The sequence below is a fragment of the Euprymna scolopes genome, chromosome 3 (assembly GCF_053919585.1).
Source record: "Euprymna scolopes isolate OS-2025 chromosome 3, ASM5391958v1, whole genome shotgun sequence".
Taxonomy (NCBI): domain Eukaryota; kingdom Metazoa; phylum Mollusca; class Cephalopoda; order Sepiida; family Sepiolidae; genus Euprymna; species Euprymna scolopes.
This window is the reverse complement of record NC_136484.1, coordinates 146,954,802-146,982,204: the sequence shown is the minus strand read 5'-3', so window position 1 is coordinate 146,982,204 and position 27,403 is coordinate 146,954,802. Positions and strand designations below refer to the sequence as shown.

At 33.0% G+C, this 27,403-nt stretch overlaps 1 protein-coding gene and 1 pseudogene across 1 annotated transcript in view; both read right to left on the bottom strand.

Annotated features, from left to right (window-relative positions):
• The window catches only part of LOC145259709 (meiotic recombination protein SPO11-like), a 1,082,117-nt gene that overhangs the window by 199,155 nt on the left and 855,559 nt on the right, over positions 1-27,403 (bottom strand). The gene's annotated exons all lie outside the window — the stretch shown is intronic.
• LOC145263851 (5S ribosomal RNA) lies at positions 10,860-10,976 on the bottom strand (annotated as a pseudogene).

The following is a 27,403-nucleotide window of genomic DNA, read 5'->3' as shown; positions in this document are numbered from 1 at the left end:
TCTTTTGACATTACCTTGAATGCATTTTAACAGCAATTCCAAAACTAGACATCAATGGTATGGCCAAGTTGTAAGAATTAATGAGAGTTCTTGAGATAACAGATGTAGAACAGTTGAAGTAGTAGGGTCAATTGGCAAGGGAAGGCAAAGAAAAACATGGGAAAATAATAAAAATGGATTTGAGAGAAAAAGGAATAAATAAAAACCTATCCAGATCTAGGTTAGTTTGGAAGTCAATTTCTTAAAGCTGTCCAACACATGTCAGCATATAAAATGGACGTGAAACCGATGATGGTGGTTTAGTTGTGTTTTTTTTTATGACATATATATCATTTTTGGATTATTTAATGCCAAATCCAGTCCTTTTTGAAGTTTTTATGCTTTAAGTTCTTTATATATTCAAATATTTATTCATGGTGTTTGGTTTGGTTGTTTTGTTTTATGGTATATCACTCCTTTTCAGGTTATATAATGCCGACTCCCGTACTTTTGGAAAAAAAGTTTTTATGCTTTAAGTTCTTTAGATCTTTAAATATTTATTTATGGTGTTTGGTTTGGTTGTTTTGTAGAGGAAAACTGTTGGTTTTGGCTTTGTAGAACATGATTGAGTTTTGCAAAGGGAAACGAAAATAATATCAATGTTTGGTGCATTTTATGTCAGAAAGCTGGTATCTTCAGACAGCCTGATCGGGTGGCACAAGTGATGATGATGATGATGACTATGATGGCAGCAAGAAACATAACCGGAATAGTGGAAAGCTTCAAGTGAGTGTTCAAAAATGTTTACTTTCTGTGAACAATGTAGCTTGTTTTATTTTAAAATAAAATTCCAATGACATCTTTCAGTAGTTTTTTTTATATTTTCCTCTCAATTCAGATACATACCTACAGCCTTTTAACAAAACAAAAAACATCTCTAAAAGAACAGTTCTAACTTCATCCAAGTAAAAAAAAAAAAAAAATTAAAAAGAAAACAACAACCTATCTTTAGGTTGTCAATTGAAGATTTGCAATGTATTTTAAAAATATCTCTTGTTACGGTATTTCTGAATTTATACAAGATTTTGTTTTCTTCTACTCACAACTTGCCTGAGAAAATAGACATTTTTCCCCTAACAACAGTGGCTTCAAATATATCTTCCTCTCTTTCTTTCTTCTGCATTTTTTCCCACTTTTATTTTAGCCTCTTGACTTAAGTTTTTAGATGTTGTGTGTAGCAGATTTTGTATTTTTAAACTTGAAAAACTCATACTTGCTTAATTGTCCTATAATAAAATATTAGTTATTCATAAATAAAAACAAATACATCAAGTAATTTATATAAAAATGTTTTTAGACTTATTTTTTCATATTTTTATTACAAGGGCTGTGACAACAACATATTCTTTCCATTGCTTTTACTCTTGGGTATATATCCGTTAATATCTTATGTTTTTATATAGACTGATGTGGTTCTCGGTTGATTGACTATGTCTTACTGTGTCGGATATATACTTGTCAAAGAATGGAAAGAATATTCTATTGCCACAGCCCTATTTGTTACTAATGGAAATTTTGTCTTTGTTTGGAGCCAAAGCTCTTATCTTTTTTAATCTTCTTAAATATGTACTAAGATACTGTTGCTACATTTGGGAAGGTGCTACTCAGTGCATCCTTTTGTGTCTAGGCAAAGTACAAAACCAACAAAATCTAACGGGTGATTTAATTTTTTCGACTCTCTTACCTCTTTCAAAGATAAGAGATGTTGCTAGCCTTTCTCTACTCTATCGTTCTTTTCATGGAAAATGTTTGACTGAACTTCAATTTATGGTCCCTCCTTCTTTAAAATATTCAAAATAAAAGTTCGTTCAGCAACATTGTCAACTGTCACTAGTTTACCTTTCTCTCTGTCTCAAACTAAACAAAACTTCCCTGAGCAAAGTTTCTTTTTTAGAACTGCCCTTTTGTGGGGCACAATACTACAGGATTGCTTCTCAGCTGACTACAACATGGTCGTTTTCAATTCTAATACAAACAGTTAATAAACTATGAATTAGTAAATCTCCACAAGTTAAACAATAAAATCCAGTCTAGATCAAAAAGATTTTCTTAACCATAGTACATACACTTCCGGTTATAAGTTTTTCTCATGAACGAAATGTTATATTTCAATTCTATAAACTTTAAGTTTTTTACCTGATACTGCTTGGACAATTTTTTTTTTTTTCACCATGGAAAACTTTTTTTTTTCAAGTTTGTTCATTTATTACCGATATATCACATCTTGAATCAAATAATAATTTTACTATTGATGTATATTATTTTTTATTGATGTATATTCTTCTTTGACTCTCCTCAATTTCGTTTTATGATAAAACTATGTTCACCTTTTATTGCGACTTTATTTTGTTAGGCAATGTGAACTTTTAATGCCCTACATACTCACAATTAAAGCGCATTTTATCGTTTAAAAAAATATTCCTTCTCGTATGCTTTTCATCGCATGCACTGCTATAACTTTTTTTTTCATTTTTGATTCCATTTTTGTCTTAAACTTTGTATTTGTGAAATGCTTTTCTTCTTCAATCTGATTATTGTCTTATTTAATAATCATTAGTCACTGGCATTTCTCCATTACTTTTTGCAGCATAACATTTGGGTCCTGCTCCATAATACTGACGATTCTTGATCTAATTTCTTTGTTAAACATCCACAAAAATTAAACATCTAAACATGTTTCTTGATAATTCCTTTAATTTAAATATCTCACACTATGTAGGTAAATTGTATATCTGATGAATCGTCATCCCCTTGTTTGACAATATTCAAACACTTATAACGTGTATGAAATAGATTATCCTTTTTAGCAAACATTTTAGACAAAATTTGTATTGTTTCACTAAATAACATATCCTTTGTCTTTTTTTGGGGGGGGGGGGATTAAATTTGCGTATTTAGTATTTTTTTTTTTTTTGTTCCCAACTTTTGCGACAACAGAGTGATTTTTGCCTACTCAGACCATTGTTCACATCTTTTCTGTAAAAAAATGTATAAAACCTATAAAAATAAGTTGGAAACGTTGAACCAATGTATAACTTTTCAAATCTTGTTGTTGGAATTGTTTTCGTTGTTCAAGTTGTTGTTGGAATTGTTAGTATTGTTAGTTCAAATTGTTGTTGTTGGAATTACTTTTGTTGTTCCAAATATTGTCGCTGTTATTGAAACTGTTTTTGCTGTTCCAATTGTTGTTGTTGGGATTGTTATAAAATGGCTTCTTAGTTAATAATTCCAAAATCTGTTCCATTTTGCTAACGTATCCACAAGAAAAAAATTTTCTCCAGTTTGTGTACGCAAGAAACTTTTCTAAGTACAAACAAAAAGATATATTCGTTTGAAGTAACTGTGATCTTGGCCACAATATTTGTGTAATGATCTAGTAAGGTAACGAGTGTTCATGATCGGAGCTGGTATTCCTTAATGTGGGGCTTTTGGTGTACATTTGAACGACTCTGCCAGTCAGGATTTATAACTCGATCAACCAATCCTATTCTTGTAAAGAAGAACGCGATGTGTTCATATTCATTGCCTCGAATTGTAAAACATACACAGATCGTTGTCAACGACGGACTATTTAACTTATGACTAACTTTGCAACCACATACGGCATAATTACATTCATACATAGGTTCTCATTAGATCATTGGTTAAACGCCATTGAGCTAGGCCAGTACCAAATACGTCAGCATTTAGGAATGGTTGTGTTTGTTGTTGGAGTTAGTATATCCTTAGTGTGAGTCTTCAGTGTACCTTTAGACGTCTCTCCCAGATGGCTCTACCAGTCGGTATTTATGACTTAACCAGCCAATCAAATTCTTGTACGGAGGAACCCAGATGTATTGATATTTATTACATCAGTTTTTGTATAGAAGACAGAGATAGAAGTAACAGTAGATATATAAAGAGAGAAATTAAAGAAGGAAGAGAGAAAAAAGAAAGTGAGGGAGAAAGAAAATGATAAAGAAAGAGAGAAAGCAAGAAAATGAGAAGGTGGACTAGAGAAGCCAAACTCTTCTTCCCTTTTCTTCTTTTTCTTCCATAAATACTGATTGTAATAAATGCTTCTTTTCGATTTTAATCAATTCAATATCCGGTTAAGATCAGTAATTGTCTTCTCATTAATCCTACTTTGTGTCATTTCTGACATTTCAAAAGTAGAGTCTCCTCAAAGTTTTACACGGTTCAGAAATTTTGCAAGTGCAGAATATTCCAGCATAAATAAGTATTACGTATTTTTTAATAACATCCAATAATAACTTGATTTGTTGAATTTGAAAAAGGTATCAAATATTATTTTACATATTCGTTTTCAAGCAATTCTCCAAAGAATTTTCTTTCATTTTCAGACTTGATTCTCAGAATTCTCTTAAATCTGTTTCCTAACACGCGACACAAAGAATTTGTAGATATATTTCAAATTATATAGCAACTTTGAGATTGTTTTTGAAGGTGTTGAAAACATTTCTAAAATCCATTTTAAATATAGCAATGTTGTTGTTGTTGTTATTCTAAAGAAACATGAACTCTAAGAAATTCATAAATGCTACCATTGCCACATTTCCATTTTTTTTTTAAATGTATTGTTGAAACACTCATTCTTTTACTTGTTATTTTATTCAAGATGTATTTTACATTGCCATTATTAAATGATAAGCAGGAAGATCCGATGTTGCTCGTGATTGAATGAGAATTTGAATTTTGTAACCCAATAACAATGTAACACTAGAAAATCTTTGTAAAAAGTAGAAATCCTTATTATCGACTATTGCTTTGTTTTGTTTTGGTTTTTTGTTTGTTTTGTTCTTTTAAATTAAACTTGAAACTTTCGAAATTGCTTAACGTCAGAATTATTTTTTTCCAATACAGTGTTGCCAAATAATTGTCTCAATCTTTTAGGAGTTAATTAGACGTACATGAAATCGTGTTTAATTTTTAGTCATTCATAATTAGTAAAATCGAAGCATGACTAATCTAAAAAAAATAAATTTGTTTATATTTTAACAGAAAAAAAACAAAAAAAAACGAAAAATGTGGCACACAGAATTGGGAAAAAATAATTGTTTCAGTTTTTAAGGAGTTCGTTGTGTAAATAAATACTTATGTATCCATTTACTTTCTGCCTTAAGAGAGAATATTTAAAAAAATAATTTATTTTTTGTAAATATTTTTTATATGAATCTAAAAATATATTTTTCAAAAAAATAACCCCTCGACTGAAACTTGTGAGTAAATTCATTTATTCTTTATTTTAATAATGCCATAACAGATTTTTTACCATATTTTGCACTGACAAACTCAGTAGTTCTGTGTCAAAGTTAATTCAATAGCAAATCAGCAGCAGGAGCAAATAATCGTACATTATTTAGTTGTACATTTTGGTACTTGTACAGTTTAATCAAGACATTAAAAAATGAAAATATCGAAAAAAAGGTTATATTGTACGTATCCGTTATGGAACAAAATTCTCCGGAAAAAAATTTCACTTAATTTCATCAAGTAGTTTTTTTTTTTACAGCGAAAAAACAATTTGTCATGATAGCGAACAAAAGGTTCGATTTTTAGGAAGAAAAGCTAGTATTAAAGATGGGGAGGGAGTGTCGGCGCTTTACATTGAGTTATCTCCCCGTGGCATGTTAAAATTTCCATAATGGCTGAGTTCAATGCGCTCTCATAAAAACGTGTTTTTCCGCTGTAAAAAAAAACAAAAAAAAACTACTCGATTAAATTTAGTTAAATTTTTTTTTTTTAGATCTTCAGTCCAAAACGGATACGTACAATATAACCTTTTTTTTCGATATTTTCATTTTTTTAATGTCTTGATTAAACTGTACAAGTACTTGTTACATGATAAGGGCTGTCCCCTTTTCATGTAAGTATAAAAATAGAGAGATTTAGTTAAAATGAAAATGAAATAGAATAGACGAAATTCGAACCTCGTAAATTAGGTTTAGAAATAGATTACGAGAGAGAATTAGAAAATGGAATGTAAAACAAACCATTGTTTAGCTTAGAGATAAAATAGACTCAAGAAAAGAATGTGCGTTATCAATTCTGTTATGAAAAATTCAATTGAGGAATGCAACTACAGAATAATTTAATAAACATGTTTTTAACATATTGGAAATATAGGTTACTGGGAATATAGGTTAAAATTCCTTTTGTAAACAAAGGAAAAAGTTTTGGACACGCATGTCCAGAACACGTGAAAGAAGACACAGTTTTTAACATGTGTATGACGTCATGGAAAATGGGAAGTTCTAGATATAGTTAGAAAACTTTAGAGTTAAGAGGAGAGAAACTGGGGGAGAGTCAGAGAGAGTCTGAGGCCGACAGACGACAGTCCAGACATGGACATTCGAACGTCTAGAAGCGAGACGGCCACTTTTGAAACTTAGAATGTGAAGCTTTGAATTCTTGACTCAGAAAACCACGGCCGGTCATGAGAAGAAATAAACCCATCATTTGTTTTTATAAACGTCGTCTTTGTGTTGTAATTCTACGAAAAGGTAAAGTGAAAATTGTTATTATATGTCTTGTATATCATGTGGTTTAAAATGTCTTGACATACACATCTCATATCTACAATGTGACCTCTACATCTCATATCTACACTTCTAAGTATGAACATTTAATATATATGAATCTCTTTATAACACGAACAATCTCTCTTACATCTCTTAATAAGACTAAGTCTCTAAGAACCACTTTTAACAAGAACAATAATAATGATATATATGACATATCTATTTTTAGTAAAGCGCCTTATGTATGACCAAAATTCATTATGACTAAATTGTCACATTCAGCTACTGCTGATTCAAGCAACTTTACATGTTTCTATATGACAGACAGCAGGAACAGTCAGGCATACATTGATCTGGCATAATTTTGGTCGTCCATTTTCAGTAAAATACCATTTCCAACATTATTTTCAAATAAATCCCTATTTACTTGCTTCTTTACTTCTGGATAAAAATGAGGCTCTGCTTTTTGGCTGCCGCATAAAAGAGCATGCTTTTTTATGTAAGGTCATATATATATATATATATATATATATATATATAGACAGACAGACAGATAGATAGCGAGATATTTAAATTATAGAAAAATCAAACCTCAACAAAATGGCAAATAAAAATCAAATAAAATTATAAATATAACAGGAAACTAATATTATTATTTCTTCAAAATTAACTCAAAGAATACCTGTCCCAAAATGGACTAAATGAATTCCTAGAACAAAAATGCTTTGCACCACTTTTATGTGTCCTTATAAAAATTAAAATCAAGTTATAATAATATTAAATATTTTGCCTACAATTCTTATTTCAGTCTTGATCAAAAGTTATTACACAATTTTGATTCGAGAAAATATCTAAAGTGTAAATGATCTTAAGAAATAGAAAATCAGTGAATCTTGCTTAACTGATGTAATCCCTTAAAATTCTCAAAAGAAATTGAAATTTAGAGAATATTTATTGATTGATGCTTAATACCTATAGATAAAATTTCACAAAAATGAGAGATATCTATATTTCCGTGAAGGAGTTCCACCTCCTTTTTTATTGCCTTTGCATAAAACTAAATTAAACTAATTATAGCCCACAGTTCGACCTATTACACCTAGCAACTTTGTTCTAAAATTCATAAAAATCAGTAAATTAGTTTAGAAATGAATCCTATACATAAAACATAGTTAACTTTAGATAAATAGAGAGATAGGATATTTTTTATAACCTTGTTACAAAAAATGTTAAAATCGAATACAAATTATGCAAAATAATATATATCATTTTGAAAAAAGAAACCTTATAAATAATAATTAAAAAAAAAGTAATTAATCAAAGATAAAAACAACTTTATGATTCAATTGCAAATATAGGGTAAGAAGTAATTGAGCACTCAACACAGTGTATGTTCTACACTTAATCAGCATAGTCCTAGAGTCTTTATTTTCATTTTTATTATGCATTTTTTGTGGCTGCCTTGTTACTTCTGACTCATCCACTTCAAATGTTTATTTGCCTTCTCTACAGAATGTTAGGCACAAGATTCGGGGGTTTGAAAAGCCAGCGTACTTAATGCACCATTGTCTAAAAAAAAAAACCCCTGAGCAGCCATGCCGGCATTCCTCAGAAGGGGAATTAACAATAAACTAACCCCTTCTGAAAGAGAAGATAAAGCCTAGGAGGGTAGACCTCCTAGAATTGAACAGAACTATACATTACCCGACCGCAACAACACCACAGTCAGACTGATTGTCAAAGACATATCCCTGACTGATCCACCCTATATATTACTTGGGAAATATTGTAAACTTGTGTCCACAAATGTACAACATTAAATACAAATTCCTTTGGAAGAAATTTCTTCCACGGAATTATTATTGAAGATATCTTTTTTCTTAAATGTATCTTTTTTATCGTCCATTCAAACGTTGCAAGATCAGCTTATTGTCAGACACGTTTCTTTCTTTTCTTTTTTTTTCTTGCAGCATTCTACAAATAACAGTTTCTCTCGGTAACAGCACTCCAATTTCTTTCAAAGAATTCCAAGGAGTGTTCAGTGAATTAGCAGCATCCAACCTCTCTTGTATTTAATGCTGAATTGAATCTGTGATCTTTACATTCCAATTATCATTTCGTAGTATTAAGAATGTTTCTTCCTCAGCACCAGTGCCGCATTTCCTTCCGACAGAACTCCCAATTCCATCATAATCACTGACCTTTTCTCTTCTAAACAGCGCTATCAGTCTGGGCACTGCCTTATAATTACCGTATGATTAGACACTTCCAGAGCGCACGTTGTTCTTATTGACTACTCGCCTCCACGCATTATTCACTGTCACAAATTGTGTTAGGATCATGTCAACCTACTTTCTACCAACCTGGCTTGCTTTATCTCAGTATTTCGTAGGCTGCCGTTTGATCATGATAATAACTGAAGATATTGCAAAAATAGATCATTCCACTGCTCCAAAAAGTAACGTTCTACTTGTATAAAAGTCAAATTCGTCTTAAAATCGAGCAGTATTGTCACATCTGGGGAAATTATGCTTAGAGCATTCTTGTCTTAAAATACCAAACCAACTTTGGAATCTAGTGGGGAGGGATGTTGTTTTTTCTCTTCTTTACAGCCTCTTTCTAAAAGAAAAGAAGTTGTAAGTCTTTCTATACTCTATCATTATTTTTCATGGTAGGTGCTCGACTGAGCTCTAATCTATGGTTATCCTCTGTAAAACATTCACAACAAAACTCGTCTAGCTACAACAACTGTAAATGCTTTTCTTTTTTTCTTATGTGTACCTAAAATAAAACAAAACTACCATGAACAAAGTTTCTTGCCAAGGACTACCCGTCTATGGAACAAAATACTACGGGACTGCTTCTAAACTGACTGTAACATAGTGATTTTCAAGTCTAATGTAAACAAGTTCTTATTGCACAATCCTCTTAAATAATCAGATTCTGTCCAGTTTCAACCATTGTTACCAATCCTCATGGTATTATCTTACCGTCGACCTGACAAACTCATTAAGCCTTATCCTTTAGTGGCTTTCGGGCTTTGATAAGCAGTAACCCGTTAGTACATAAAAAATAAACACTTAAGAATTTTATAACTGTTAAAGAATATGATTATTATAAGCAAGATTATCAATCACAGTGAGTGTTCTTTTATGGTAATAATGATTTCCTTTTGCACATGGTTTTTAATTTCATTATTAAATAATGAATTCCATAGCCTATACAAAGATGTGAAAGAAGTAAATAGACACCCTAATTACCATCAATAATGAAGATTGTTATTAGAGAATCCTGACGGAGCTAGGTATGATGAGGATAAATTGGAAAATCACTCAGTTAATAGTGGAAAATTAAATCCCAAGGTTTGCAGCGAGTTGATGCTGATTAATCCACTTTCATATTAATCTATAATATGGACACTTTGAAACTAAGAATTCTAATGCTTCTTTGGCCGGTGTCATACTTAAATAGTGATATATATGATATAAATATAGGTAGGTGAAACGCAAAACTTTAGAGATTATTTTACAGTCTCAAGTTTTAAACTCTCAACATCGGGTTAGATGCTGTGTGTGTGTGTGTGTGTGTGTGTGTGTGTGTGTGTGTGTGTGTGTGTGTGTGTGTGTGTGTGTGTGTGCGTGTGTGTGTGTGTGTCAGTGATAGGACAATTCCAAATTTTTTCTGATTCTTATATACAATTATCGATACTGTTCTAAATTCCTGATTCTGATTCTTTTTAAATTTCTAAATATTAAATTAAATTTATTGTTTTTTTAATTTTATTTATTATTGTAACCGACCACCCCCATGTAATGTCCACATATATATTTTCACAAATGTAAAAAATACACTTAAAGATATATTACATGAGTAGATTCTTCTAAATATTTTTCTCAAACGTTTATCTCGTAACTGTTTAAAAATTAATAATGTTACTATTTAGAAAACCATTCTTAACATGAAGAGACTGGGGAGGGGGGCTTTGTTAACTGTTTGTGTCTTCCCTCTATCAAAGAATGTTCATATTTTTATCCTAATTATAAAGATTTGGTTGGTTATTGCTACTGTCAATGTAATAGATATGATTTGGTTTACTGTAAAAGAAAACTAAGATACAAAAAAGGCTTCCTTCAGTCTTGACAGACTATGGATACCCACTGTAAGGGTGCCTGCGCGTGAAATTTGTGTGGCAAGAGTTGCGCAATCTCCAACCATGCCTCTCCTGAGTCAACATTGTTGCATACCAGTGGCAAGTTGAGGTACAAGACGACTGGAAACAATGCCGAGATAAGCGGAGAGCACATACAGCGCCTAGAATTCCCAAATGGTAACCCATCTGGTATTAGCCAGGCTCAACGTTGCTTAACTTCGGTGATCTGATGAGAACCGGTGTGTCAACGTGATTATGCCGTATATAATACAAATAAGATACAAATACTACTACTATTACTACTACTGAAATAATAATAATAATAATAATGATAATAGCAAATTCGTAGATTAACAACCTCAGCTACTTGCCCCCCCCCCCCAAAAATGAGATTTCCCCACCATTTTTTAGATGATTAAGTGAAAAACTTAGCAGAAAATGAAAAAAAGGCTATCAAGGGTATTTTTTATCGTGACGCCATCACTAGATGGGGTGCCTACCACGGCTTAAGAGAATCCTGTCTACCCTTGAGAGAAGGATAGACCGCACCAGTTTCTCAACCTGGTATTTTAACACGTGGTACATACAGCACCTTGCCTTCCAAAATAGTCACCCATCTGGTACTGATCATGCCCAACATTGCTTAACTTAGATGATCTGGCGAGAACTGGTGTGTCAATGTGATTGTGTTTCATATAAAAATTTGATATATTTAAAATGATCATCATTTCCAGACCGTTTTTAACTTTTTACGGATGTTCACTAATGTTTTTATCACTAACTCTGAATCCGGTTGGCAAAGGCGTAAAACTATTCATAACTGCTTAAAAAAGTAGACTACCTCTCTCCTTCTCAATGATGAGAATTTATCTCCCAAAAATTAAGCTTTTTGGCTAACTGCTCTAAAACATTAAAATCTCTCAGACCTGAAAGTTCGTTTTATGTTAAATTTATGTGTGAAACTGATTCCCCACTACAATTCTTAAATAATTGTTTTGTTTTCGTACACAAATGACTAGACAAAAATATTTTTATTTCAGTTTTAAATATTTTTCCTTTGTGAATTTTGCATTCTCATAATTTTATCAGCGTTTAATTTTTCTGCTTTTTTGTGTCAATTCGCAATTAAATATTCTCTATTTTTTTAGGATATTACATGTAAACAACCTGAAAAAAATCAATAACAACAAAAATCAGTTTTGCATATAAATTTAATGTAATATGAACACGACTTATAGACCAGATAGCGTTTTAAAGACATGTAACCAACTTTCTTTACTGATCTTGTGAAAATCCGTCACCTCTGTCGAAAGTTTTAGGCAGACATGCAAACATACATACATGCATAGATTTATATATTTGTAGCTCAAATTTTCAACCCAAACCGATTAAAACGCTTGCCCTATCTCCGAATACCCTTTATGCAAAATTTCAAATGTTTAGAGCAGAAATTGTCTGAATAATTTGGTAGAGACCACAGAGGTCAAATTTTTTTAAACTTTGACCTCTATTATGACCCCTTAACATTTATTGTTTTGGGCTCAAATCAAGTTATCAAGTTAGATCCCTGTCCAAGGAACCTATATCTAAAATTTCAAGTGCTTATGCCCAAAATTGTCGGAGGAGTTTGGTAGAGTTCTCAAAGGTCAAATCGTTGACCTTTGGCCTCTTAACAGTCAAATTTCTGGCCGAAAATGGATTACAAAGATTTCCCAAATCTCAGTATCCTGTATATCAAATTTTGAGTCTGTAGACTTAAAATTGACAGAGTTATTGTGTAGGGAAATGTACACAGACAGCCAGACAGAATACACTTTCACTTTTATATATATATATATAGATTATGTTCCATTAATTCTAATCTTACTAATTTGCTTGTCATGGCTATCGTGATGGAGTTATGTACAGATACTATTAGAAATTAAATATTACTAGAAGGCTGCCTGGCATTGCCAGTCATAATTTACGCTAAAATATTTTAATGTCTGCAGATTTGGTATTTATTATTATAGAGACAATTTTTTTTGATTATTATATTACACCTAATATATAGTAGTGCCCCTCCCTCAAGGTGTAACTTGATTGTAAAATATATTTAAATAGATTTTAATCTGCGCAGATTTTGTATCTATTATTATAAAGTCAATGCTCCAATTATTATATTGTACCCTATATATAGTAGTGACGTGTGCAGATTTCGTATTATTATAAAGCAAATACTCCATTGATTATTACATTGTACCCAATATATAGTAGTGATCTCCAAAGTTTTTTTTTTTAAATATGATTTGGGTGACATCAGATAGAATTGAAACCAAAACATACAAATCCAGCCTTAGTTGGTAAATTTGAAAAGTTTGCTAGTAATGACGTCATTATGTCAAAATTTGGAATGCCAACAAATTTAGAGTTTTTGTATGTTAATAGATATTGGTTTTGTTAAGTTTTTATTTGATAAAATTATGATTTATAATTTTGTAAATTAAAAAAAAAAGAGTAGCAAGGCCTAAGTATAATAATAATAATAGTTAATTAAATTCAAATTATTTTGCATATATTATATATATTTCTTTTTAAAAAAAACTAATCTGAATGTAGAGTATATAAGATTGAATGCATATATACTATTACGGTCTCCTATAATATGTGTATGTAAATATTTAATATATGATGAATAGTGTGTAAAAGTGGTGGTTTTGTTTGTGTCTGGAAGATTAATAGGCATAAATCTTTAGTTGGTTTTAACTGCTTGTAGTATAACTAAGCATGTGTATTGTCTGGGGGAGGAAAGAAAGGAGGATTGCATATCATGGCAGGTTCATTGTGTATGAGATTGGCAAATATTTGGGGTAGGGAGAGTAGCCGTCTAATCGTAGAAAGAATAAATGACATGTTGAATGAGTGACTTTCGTGTGTCACTTTTTACTATCTTTTGACTAATTTTAATTTGGATGACTTTAATAATCATTTGCCAACATCAAAACGTTAGTTGGAACACATAGACTCTTCTTAATCTTAAATAAAAGTTATATAACTTGATTATATCATCAGGACATTAGGAAAAGTAAAAAGAAAATTACGAAAAAACTCTTTAGGCCAAAGCATTTCGAAGCTAATGCTTCTCATCAGAAGAAAAGAAGGACCAGAATTATACAAAATGCAAATATAGAAAAACTGGATTTATAACATTTAGATATGAAATGAGAATGAAGGAACAGGATAATATGGTAAAAAGTAATTAAAATAATTTATAAGGATAAATCAGAAGGGCAATACATATGGAGGTAATAGAGTTTTTAATTTTTCCCTTTTACTTTTCCTTATTATTTTGATGATATAATCGAGTTATATATAACTTTAATTCCTCATTTTAAATTTAATATATATATATATATATATATATATATATATATATGCTTGGAGCAAAAGAGTATTTGGATACTTTCTACATATTTAATATACTTCTGATGCTTAACTTTATTTTCAATTTACATAAATGATGTATCTCATAGAAAAGAAGTTGTTAAAAATTCTAATATCCTCACATAAATAGTGTGAAAATAAAAATGAGGATGGAAGAAAGTATTTGGTCACTACTGAAGATTTCTAATAAAAACACAATTTAACGATTGAAGATTTAGATGCTCTAAATCTAAATTTTGTAAAGAAAAAACAAAAAACTTTTAGAATATACCAAAAAACTCTATGATCGAAGGATTCCTCATTTATTGCTCCATCTTTTAGTGATAAGTCATCTATGGTTAAAGTGCCGGAGCGTTCAACTCAATAAAAGAATAATATTATGAAGCCCCCCCCCCCAATCCAGGTTGTCCTCGACGGTCGTACATCTAAACAATATGATATAAATGAGGGAGTACCTCAGGCGTCTATCCTTGGACCTTTATTATTCCTGATATTCATAAATGATCTTCCTGATAAAATTGTTTTGGAGATGGGTATATTTGTTGATGACACAACTCTCTATAACAGGCACGAGGGGAATACAAATGATCACATATCTAAGAAAATGGCAGAAACACTAGAGGATGACCTCCAATCTGTAGTGAAATGGGGACAAAAATGGATGGTCACATTCGATGCTGCCAAGACTAAGCTTGTTTCCTCCAATAATTACAAGAAACCTTCTTTACCACCAATAGCAATGGCTAAGAACACATTACTCGAAAGTACTTTCTTTAAACTCCTCAGCCTAACGTTTACAGGGAACGTGAACTGGAACAGATACATTGAGAGTATTGCCAAGGCTACTGCAAAGAAGGTGGACTCTCTCTATCGTGCTAGAAAACTTCTTGCACCTGAAAGTATCCTGTACCTCTATAAGACCACCATTCGCCCATGTATGGAGTACTGTTGTCACATTTGGGCTAGTGCATCAGTTACTGTTCTCTCACTTCTTGACAGGGTTCAAAAAAGAGTCATCAACCTGATAGGTCCTGAACTGTCATCTAGGCTTCAGCCTCTGTCCCATTGACAAAATATTGCATCCCTCTGCCTGTTCTACAAGTACCTTAACGGTAAATGTTCTGACGAACTACAAGCACTTGTACCCCCTCGATGTGAACACCCCCGACAAACCCAACAAGCAGCTAAATCCCATCCCTTCACAGTAGAGATCCCTAGGTGTAAGAAAGCCTTCTACTCCAATAGTTTCATCCCCAGAACTGCTAGACTTTGGAACTTGCTTCTGGGATTCTGCTTTCCCAACTGTACTGACATACAGAAGTTCAAGTAATGTGAACAGACATCTTGACACTCATCTCCCTTCATAATACCCCTGCAACTTATTTTCCCAATAGTAACCTCCTACTTCAAAGTGGCACTGAGCCTTGCTTGGGGTGAAAATTTTGAATAAAAAGAATAAAATATTAAATCAAGCAAGAATTCTGACACATATTTATCCAAGCATCAACAAATCCATCCATATCACTTCCTCACATGCAATTTTGTAACGAAAATAATTGTGGAAGTATGTTTTAAAATCCATAATCTGTACAATGTGTGTGCTGCACAAAGATAAGGGTCAGTCTTCTTGACAGGTTTTTAATTGTATTTGTTACAACAGATTTTAAAAATAAACTCAAATTACGAGGGACGTGCAATAAGTAATGCCCCTGACCCACTTCCAGTTGTCTGATCTAGCTGAAATTTTGCATGTGCAAAGATTTATATTTCTACAGATTATGTGGCAAATTACAGCTCTGAACTAATTGTGGTTTCTATTTTACAGGTGTTTGAACGGAGTCAGGTGTGAAATGGAGCCTGTTGAATGTCGAGCAGTGATCTTGTTTTTTTATTTGAAAGGATGCACACCATAGGAGACTTTTGATGAAATGAAAGAAACTTATGGTGATAATGCCCCATCATATGACCTTGTAAAACGCTGGCATCATGAATTCAAACATTGTCGGAAGTCTGTGGAAACAGCTCCCATACCTGGTCGCCCCCCTTCTGCCATTGATGAGGTATCTGTCTGTCAAGTTGAGGCTGCTATTTTGGAAGATCGGCACATTACTATTCGCCAAATAGCCCAAGATCTCAAGATTAGTACAGGGTCTGTGGAAACTATCATTCATGACCATTTGCATATGTATAAGGTGTCTGCCAGATGGATTCCCAGGTTGCTCACACCATTCCAGAAGTGAGAGCGCGTTGAGTGCTCGAGGATGAATTTGGAGATGTGCCAAGAAGAAGAGTGAAAGTTTTTCAAAAGACTGATTACACAGGATGAAACCTGGGTCCATCACTATGATCCAGAGATCAAAGCCCAGTCAATGCAGTGGAAGCACTTGGACTCACCACCTCCAAAGAATGCAAGGGGGCAGCCCTCCACTGGCAAGGTCATGCTCACAGTCTTCTAGGACCAGGACGGAGTAGTGATGAGAGATTTCCTGGCAAAGGGTACCACAATTACAGGAGCCTATTATGCTTCAATTCTGAGGAAATTAAGGGAAGCTATCAAAATCAAGTAGCGGGGCAAGATCAGCAAAGGTACCCTCCTCCTGCAGGACAACGCTCCGGTCCACAACTTGCATTTTGATACATTTATTAAAATGTATAATTTATTATTTTATTGATTTTTATTTAATGTGTATTCTTTGCGCCAAAAGATGCATTCTCGTCTGCTCGTTCACATTTTGTAAACAAAACAGAAAAAAAGGAGGAGAAGGAAAAGACAGATACTGTGAACGAAGGATGGAAGAAGAAAGAGAAAAGAAAGCTCATAGACGAGAGAGAAAAGAGAGAGAACTAAACCGTATATAGAGAGAGATAAACTTTATAGAGAAAGACCGTATATAGGGAGAGGGGACTGAAAAAAAGTTGTCAACAGCCAGTGGAGCTTCGTGCTTCAAAGCGACAAGACGTAAGTCAGCGAAGGTTGGGATGGTGAAGCCAGCAAAAGGTGACGGCAGCATGGTGGCGGCGTCTCGGAGGTAAATATCAATGACACAAGCCGATGTTGGCGGCGACGGTAAAAATCTGTTTTGATCAGCGGTCAAAGTTACAATATTGACTGAAGAAAAGAATGAACCCAGCGAAGGAAGGATCAAAGGAGCAGCGAAATATTTACTATAAATCAAGGGCTTCGATGAGCTTCAGAAACAAATTCTTGGAGCAATTAACACACGCACACATAATGGAAGGACAGAAATATGAAAACTAACCTGCGCACGTGTAATCAAATATAAACAATTTACAGGAAAGAAATATATATATAAAAAAACAAGAGACGAAAGAAAGGACATATTTCAAAGGACATTCAGTGAGTTTTTCAACCAAAACTTTCATTTTTCCAACATCTCTCTCTTACCTTAGAACCTGTATCTAATTGAGCAGACGATTTCTTGTCTTCTATGTGAACATTCACTATTGATATATTTTTCTTTATAAATAAAAGTTTGTTGATTTTTTGATGATACTTGTCCTCGTTATTTCTTATGCGATTTTGTTGTCCAATACATTTCATTTTATTGGTGTCTTTGAGACAGTTATCCCATTCCCATTACAACGCATTATCAAGGAACCTGGGAAACTTTATTTTTTGTTATATATTTTGTTACATCACCTATCTCTACCGTCCCCAGTAGGACTGGGATACGTCGTAACAGCATGTCGCCAGATCAGAAGCATGGGCGTATGGTTATGAAATCCACCTCCATCCTCCCTACTCTCCTGACCTTGCACTCTCTGACTTTCACCTCTTCCCAGCCATGAAGTTGTTTTTGAAAGGAAAGCGTTTCCCAGATGATGCAGCCTTGATTTCTGAAGTCACATCGTGGTTGGAGAACCAACCTGGGGTGTTCTACAAAAACGGTCTCCAGAGCTGCATCAAATGATGGGAGAAATGCATAACTCTGGGTGGTTCCTATGTAGAGAAAGACTAATAACTGTGCCAAGTTTTGTTGCTCTACTTCTATGGGAAGTGGGTCAGGGACATTGCTTATTGCATGCCCCTCGTATATTACACAAGTAAAGCTACTCAGCATTGCCTGGAAATCTTAATAGTAATATTACAATATAATATTTGGTAATTAGTATATGGTAATTCAAATTCTATTCTGCTCAATATTCTAGATGAAGCATATGTGTTTAAATGCAGCATTGCTTAGGAGTACAAACACACACACAAAAACAAAACGAATTCAGAGTGTTTAGCAAGTAAACATTAAGTAATGTTTTTTTTTTAGATTTTTTGTATAATAACTCTACTGAGGATTAAAATCCAATCTCCTGGCTCATTTCCTTACACTCTAATTATTATGATAAATGGTTAAATTTTCTAACTACTCAGAAGCAAACTTCATCCAAGGTTCCCAGTCAACCAATGTTTTTTTTTTTTAATGGAATTACTCCCAGGTAACACTGCATTTAAGCATACCTGCTCCATCTAGGACATTGAGCACTTGTGGATTACTATATAGCCAAGAATTTATTATATGTGTGTGTGGATGACTATATTAAGTCGCCCTCTTAAACACTATTGTAAATGATTCTCACCTGCTGCTATTCAGCAAGATTCACTGTTTGTAAACAAACTAGCAGCTCGAGCACTGTAAAAGCAACAGGTGAATGTTTATTTAATGGACATTTGATGAGACGTTTGCTAGCACCGATCCAGGGTCCTGTAGTTAAAACTACCGATTTTCAACGCAATAGTTATAGGTTCAGTCCACGGCTTGGGAAAGCTACTAGTCTAGCCGCACTGATGAGTTGTGATACAACAAAATAGTACTGTATGTGGATGACTGTATATATATATATATATATATATATATATATATATACAGTCATCCACATACAGTACATACACTTATCGTTGAGCACTTTCTGTTGAATAAAAGTCGGTCAATTTAGCTCTTATGCGTAGATCGTCGTATAACGATTTGATCACTGTCTGTCTGACGTAATGAACATTTAAATTAAAATGTTTAAAATTCAACGCTATTTCACACGATTAATGGTAGCCGAATGGATACGGCCTCCGCTAATCGAGCCAGAGATGTCTCGTGTCGCGGGGTTCGAATCGTTCGACTGGTAGTAATTGTGACACCCTGCACTGAAGAATCCCGAAAGGATGAAACACTAGTGTCTGTAGGTATTTAATTATTATAGTAAAAAAATAATTATGACAGCCCCTTTAAGAAATACGTTTCTTATCGTTGAGCACTTTCTGTTGAATAAAAGTCGGTCAATTTAGCTCTTATGCGTAGATCGTCGTATAACGATTTGATCACTGTCTGTCTGACGTAATGAACATTTAAATTAAAATGTTTAAAATTCAACGCTATTTCACACGATTAATGGTAGCCGAATGGATACGGCCTCCGCTAATCGAGCCAGAGATGTCTCGTGTCGCGGGGTTCGAATCGTTCGACTGGTAGTAATTGTGACACCCTGCACTGAAGAATCCCGAAAGGATGAAACACTAGTGTCTGTAGGTATTTAATTATTATAGTAAAAAAATAATTATGACAGCCCCTTTAAGAAATACGTTTCTTATCGTTGAGCACTTTCTGTTGAATAAAAGTCGGTCAATTTAGCTCTTATGCGTAGATCGTCGTATAACGATTTGATCACTGTCTGTCTGACGTAATGAACATTTAAATTAAAATGTTTAAAATTCAACGCTATTTCACACGATTAATGGTAGCCGAATGGATACGGCCTCCGCTAATCGAGCCAGAGATGTCTCGTGTCGCGGGGTTCGAATCGTTCGACTGGTAGTAATTGTGACACCCTGCACTGAAGAATCCCAAAAGGATGAAACACTAGTGTCTGTAGGTATTTAATTATTATAGTAAAAAAATAATTATGACAGCCCCTTTAAGAAATACGTTTCTTATCGTTGAGCACTTTCTGTTGAATAAAAGTCAGTCAATTTAGCTCTTATGCGTAGATCGTCGTATAACGATTTGATCACTGTCTGTCTGACGTAATGAACATTTAAATTAAAATGTTTAAAATTCAACGCTATTTCACACGATTAATGGTAGCCGAATGGATACGGCCTCCGCTAATCGAGCCAGAGATGTCTCGTGTCGCGGGGTTCGAATCGTTCGACTGGTAGTAATTGTGACACCCTGCACTGAAGAATCCCGAAAGGATGAAACACTAGTGTCTGTAGGTATTTAATTATTATAGTAAAAAAATAATTATGACAGCCCCTTTAAGAAATACGTTTCTTATCGTTGAGCACTTTCTGTTGAATAAAAGTCAGTCAATTTAGCTCTTATGCGTAGATCGTCGTATAACGATTTGATCACTGTCTGTCTGACGTAATGAACATTTAAATTAAAATGTTTAAAATTCAACGCTATTTCACACGATTAATGGTAGCCGAATGGATACGGCCTCCGCTAATCGAGCCAGAGATGTCTCGTGTCGCGGGGTTCGAATCGTTCGACTGGTAGTAATTGTGACACCCTGCACTGAAGAATCCCGAAAGGATGAAACACTAGTGTCTGTAGGTATTTAATTATTATAGTAAAAAAATAATTATGACAGCCCCTTTAAGAAATACGTTTCTTATCGTTGAGCACTTTCTGTTGAATAAAAGTCAGTCAATTTAGCTCTTATGCGTAGATCGTCGTATAACGATTTGATCACTGTCTGTCTGACGTAATGAACATTTAAATTAAAATGTTTAAAATTCAACGCTATTTCACACGATTAATGGTAGCCGAATGGATACGGCCTCCGCTAATCGAGCCAGAGATGTCTCGTGTCGCGGGGTTCGAATCGTTCGACTGGTAGTAATTGTGACACCCTGCACTGAAGAATCCCGAAAGGATGAAACACTAGTGTCTGTAGGTATTTAATTATTATAGTAAAAAAATAATTATGACAGCCCCTTTAAGAAATACGTTTCTTATCGTTGAGCACTTTCTGTTGAATAAAAGTCAGTCAATTTAGCTCTTATGCGTAGATCGTCGTATAACGATTTGATCACTGTCTGTCTGACGTAATGAACATTTAAATTAAAATGTTTAAAATTCAACGCTATTTCACACGATTAATGGTAGCCGAATGGATACGGCCTCCGCTAATCGAGCCAGAGATGTCTCGTGTCGCGGGGTTCGAATCGTTCGACTGGTAGTAATTGTGACACCCTGCACTGAAGAATCCCGAAAGGATGAAACACTAGTGTCTGTAGGTATTTAATTATTATAGTAAAAAAATAATTATGACAGCCCCTTTAAGAAATACGTTTCTTATCGTTGAGCACTTTCTGTTGAATAAAAGTCAGTCAATTTAGCTCTTATGCGTAGATCGTCGTATAACGATTTGATCACTGTCTGTCTGACGTAATGAACATTTAAATTAAAATGTTTAAAATTCAACGCTATTTCACACGATTAATGGTAGCCGAATGGATACGGCCTCCGCTAATCGAGCCAGAGATGTCTCGTGTCGCGGGGTTCGAATCGTTCGACTGGTAGTAATTGTGACACCCTGCACTGAAGAATCCCGAAAGGATGAAACACTAGTGTCTGTAGGTATTTAATTATTATAGTAAAAAAATAATTATATATATATATATATATATATATATATATATATATATACTAGCATTTCATCCCGGCGTTGCCCGGGTGTTTTGATGTGTATGATGTTGAGCAAAAAAAAAAAAAAAAAAGTGGTAGTAGGAAGGCAGGCTCGAACCCGTACCGCAAAGGAGGAAAAGAACGGGGTAAAACTTAACGTTTATGCTGTTACGACCACCCCCAAACTGGAAGTGACATTTTTTTAAATTTAGACTAGACAATCTAAAGGAGAGGATAACTTAAAAAAATTTCGGCGAAAAAAGTGACCGCCCCCCCCTTGTAGAAAAGTGCCTAGTTGAAGGGGAAGATATTAATGTTTTTAGCCAATTTTTCGATATTTGTTGTATGATAGGTCGAACTTTAAAACGATATAGATCTTGGTAAAATCCGTCGCCTCTATTGAAAGTTTAAGGCAGACATACATACATATATTTATATATTGGTAACTAAAAATTTTCGACCCACACTGATGAAAAAGCTTGCCCTATTTCTGAATACCCTTTATGTAAAATTTCAAATATTTAGACCAGAAATTGTCTGAGTAATTTGGAAGAGACCGCAGAGGTCATTGTTTTCTTTTTTTAACTTTGACTCCTATTATGACCCCTTAAAATTTATTGTTTTGAGCTCAAATCAAGTTATTAAGTTAGATCCATGTCAAAGGAACCTATATCTAAAATTTCAAGTGCGTAGACCTAAAATTGTCGGAGGAGTTTGGTAGAGTTCTCAAAGGTCAAATCGTTGAACTTTGACCCCTTAATCCCCAAATTTCTGTCCGAAAACCGATCACATCGATTTTCCCAAATCTCAGTACCCTGTATATCAAATTTTGAGTCTGTAGACTAAAAATTGACAGAGTTATTGTGTAGGGAAATGTACACACACACACGTTCACTTTTATAGATATATAGATATATATATAAAAGTCACTTTGTGTGTGAGTTCCTTCCTCAGAGGCTCCAAAATGGCTGAACGTATCTTTTGCAAATCACACACAAAGGTAATTTATATGACTAGCAATGTTCTTAGATATGTTTTGTATAGTAATTCATGAGATAAGTATTGAAAATCGAAAAAAAATCCGATCTTAAAAATAGTCTTTTCTCTCTTATAGATAAAGAAGAATTTTTATAGGGGAATATTTTACATTACAACAAGTCCAAGGGAAATAATAAAATCTCAGCAAATCATTTCTACTTAACAAAAACAGATTTATTGTCATCTAGAAATATAGTTCAGTGGTAGAGCATCCGATGACAAATAAAGTGATCTCCTGTTCAAGCCCGAGTGTACCTCACCATTTTATTCTAATTTTTTCTTATTAATGTGTTTGATTTATGATAAAAGAAGAGGTACCATTTAAAATCATCACAAATCATTTCTTCGTTTGCATATTTTAAAACTAAACATTAATCAGAAGTGACTTTTCCAGGGCATTCATCCTCAAGCCCAAATACCAGCTGACGTGATATTGTAAACAAACACAGATGGAATTTGATGAACAACATTATCATTATTATTTTTTTGGCTAATTAGTCCACCGGGCAAATTAATTCTGGTAATATATAATAATCAATAGAGGATTGATTCTATAATAATAATCAATGTGCATGAATTAAAATATCACGTTTAAGCGTATTGTACGACCGGGCAATGCCAGACATCCAGCTAGTAAATAAATATATATAATTACCAAAAATATTTGACATTATTAAGGTGCCTAATTCAGATGGTTAAATAACCACACAAATAACTGTAGTTATTCAATGTTAATTTGGTAAGATTAAAATGACAACATGCAAGCTTTTCAATATAACAACCTAAATGACACTATGTAATTTATAAATAACTCTTTATTCAGAACAATGTACAACTTAATAAACGATCTAGTCAGTCTCCTGATTTTAATCCAAACATCTATACTATAAATTTGGATTTTTTGTGTAGTGATATTGATATTAAAAACCCTTCTTTCTATTTATTTAAAAAGAAAATACAACTTTGTTATATATGGTTCGTGGAATAGCATTCATCTACAAAAGATCTAGCTAATTTGCATATTCTTTTAAACATTCATTAATTCCCTATTAGTTTTTTCAGTTTTCTCATGGGAGGATCATCTGTAGTAAACTATTACCTGTAATTATATTTATGCAGATATTCTACATGATTTATATTTGCGTAAAGAGGTTATGGTAAATACAAACCTCTTTCTATATGTATTTATGTATGCGTATATATATTTGTTTAAAAAATTTTGCCTACCAAACTCTTCTATCAGTTTTTAGTCTACAGACATGAAATTTAATATGTAGGGTATTTGAACCCATGGGAAAATTTATATTTGGGTTTTAGCCAGGGAAAATCGGTACAAAACTGAAAATTAAAGAAATGGAATATGCCAGTTGAAGGTCGAACAACAGCATATGCATGTGTAACGTAATCATTATTGATTTATATTTTAATTTTTAGTCTTGCAGCAAACATGTCTTCATAGGTCAGGCATTAACATCAAAGGAAAAAGTAAATTGTAAGCTAAACATTTTGCTTTCGATTCTTGGTGGTGGCGTATGAGCCACTTTTTTTTTTTTTTAAACTTTTTAAATCATTACTATATATTGGGTCCAATATAATATTTTATAATATTTTGATTGCAGAAATTCCCCTCTAGACCAAATTACCGTAGGTTTGCAACACTAGATGCCACATACTAATTCATTATGTTTAAGCTATTATTCCCCCATCTTATGTAATTTTAGAATGCCTTTCCAGACACGTCTGTTTGTTATACTAAAATCCTAGTTTATATCCTAGGAGAAATGTCATCACAACCAACACCTATAGAGGAAGTAGTTCGTATTTTCCCCTCTATTTCTAAAGTCCTCTCACTGTGCCCAGTCGACACCAGGAAGAAGTATACACAGTATTTCTTTATTGGCCTGCCACCCTTTGTAATTGGTCCACACTCATATACATACAATTCAATTTCTATTCCACATTTCTAAAATAACAATTTCTCCCTTCTAACATTACCTCAGTTCCCATTGGCTGAGACCTGCCAAAACGATTATTGTAGATTACAATTTTATTCCATTACCGAACACACTCCAACAACAAAAAAAAAACTTTCATTATGCTTAATCATGTTTACCTAACTTTATTACGGGCAATTCCATTTTTTAATATTAATTGTTTTTTTATTATATAGCACAAAACCGTTCTATACTTAACCCCCTTCCACAAAAAAAAATTAACCTATTAAAAAAGACATTACTGGTGTTTAAATGTTCATTGCGTTTACCATTATTTACCTACTATGCAGGCGACACTGGTTAATGGGTTTTGTTAGTATAATAATACAAAATCTGCATTAATCAAAATATCATAATTAAGTGTATTTTAAGACTGGGCAATGCTGGGCGGCCTGCTAGTTTCTTACAGAAAGACGTTTTTTTTTTGTTTTGTTTTTATTTTTGCAAAAGCCACTTGAAGATAAAGGTTAAGCATCGATATTTTGAAGTTCATTTGTAAAGAAGAAAAGACAAAGACTAACAATGAAAGTCTTCCAAACAATAATTATCACTTATTATTTGTGTATTTTTTTTCAGTATTTCATCTTGGAAATTATGTATTGTTTCTTAGTATTAGTAGTTTTTTTTATTTAAAATACATTAGTTGCGTAAGTTTGAAACAAATTTAAGCATTAGAAATAAAATAAATTGATATTTTGAAAGAGTTCACATATGTCATTGCCAAAATCATTGATGGAATCTGAGAAATCTAATATGAAAACAAGATCTTCTATCAGCACTCTTGCTTATTCTGCTTGTAGCAAAAGATGTGGACCACAAATTCAACTGTATGAGGACTCACAGCTTGTTGACAAAAGGATTACCATTATTATTACCAACAATATAGAAAAAGAAACACACACATTGCATGTCTTTATATAATGTGTGTGTGTGTGTGTGTGTGTGTGTGTGTGTGTGTGTGTGTGTGCTTTAGAGGCAACGAATTTTAAATTCACAACTTTATTCTTTTAACCATGGTTAGAAACTTCCTTTTAGTAGCGCTTTGGCAGCCTCCATATTTTTAATTAGTGTTTTCAGTAGCGCTCTGGAAGCCTCCTTAGTTGTATTTGTTTTCACTGCTCACTTATGAAATTGTCTATTTTATTCATTATTTCTTACTTGAAAGTGATAGATTAGCAGGTGAAAACATAAATACGTACTTATGTGCTGTGTCCAAATTAGTATCAATTCCAAAAATTACAGAAAATGATCTTGTAGAAAAATAATTACAAGAAAAAAACAACCAAACAAAAACAATGCATTTCAGGTGAAAACATTATGTACTTTTGTGTCAAAAGCAAGATAAGTTATTTTTCTACTCACATAGATAAATATTTTGTGTTTTAACTTATTTTAAAGTGTTTTTCTTACAAAGTAATGTACAGCACGTTATTGCTACCCAAAGCAGGATAAGTTACTCTTAAATAAAAAAAATAAGGTACTTGTACAGAATTCTATCTAGATGAAAAAACAAACAAAATCTTACTTGTGACAGAAAGAAAAGATTGTACAACAAAATTCATGTAAAATCATTGAGTAATTTTATTTTTAAATAAGAAAAATAAGGTACTTGTACAGAATTCTACCCATATAAAAAAAAATCTTACCAGTGACGGAAAGAAAAGGTTGTACAACAGTAAAATCATTCAATAGTTTTATTTTTAAATAAGAAATAAGGTACTTAAAAATAATTTCAGTAGTGCACTGGAGACCTTAATTTTACTTAGTTCTTTCAGTAGCCATCTGGAAACCTCGCGTTAGTTTTAATAGTGTTCTGGAGACCTAATTTTATTTAGTGCTTTTACTAGCGCTTTGAAGACCTTATGATTTTTTGTTTTACTACTCACTCATAAAATTGTTCTCGTTTTATTCATTATATTTTGCTTGAAAGTGATAGATAAAATTGGTTTTAATACAGATCAGTTCCAAGATAATGAGAGATAAAGAAGTAAGTTTTAAAATAAATATGTTTAGTAGACTTTCTTTTTTTAATACTGCTTTGCTATTTATGGTTCCAATGATCTTAAACTCTGGAACAATAAATTAATAATAATACAGCTTCCTATCTTGAGTTGAGCATATTGAGGAGTGAAATAACAAACTGCCATTAGCATATAAAGCAATGATTTTTGTGTAAACAAATGGAACTTAGATATTTGGATAATACTGGTCATCATAATTTTAAAAATCAACACTAGCAGCAGCCAAAATAGCATAAGTTAGAAGCGCCGACTGTTGTCATGCAGAATTTTAGCCAGATCTGCCTAGGAATTTTCAACAAAAAAAAAAGCAGAAATCATGAATGTTGCATAAAGTTTGTTGACTTTTTTTGTTTTTGTTTCCTAGACAGTGCTCAACTTTAATACTTTTAAAGGTGTTAATAATTATAATTACTTCTATCTACAGGCACTAGTGTTTCATGCTTCCACAATCATCAGTATAGGAATTGACAATTCCTAACCCAACTACAAAGTAACCTTTGACTCCATTACCTCCAGGCCACTAACAATTGCCATGAGAATCAAGGAAAATTTAACACTTATAAATGCTAATTGTAGG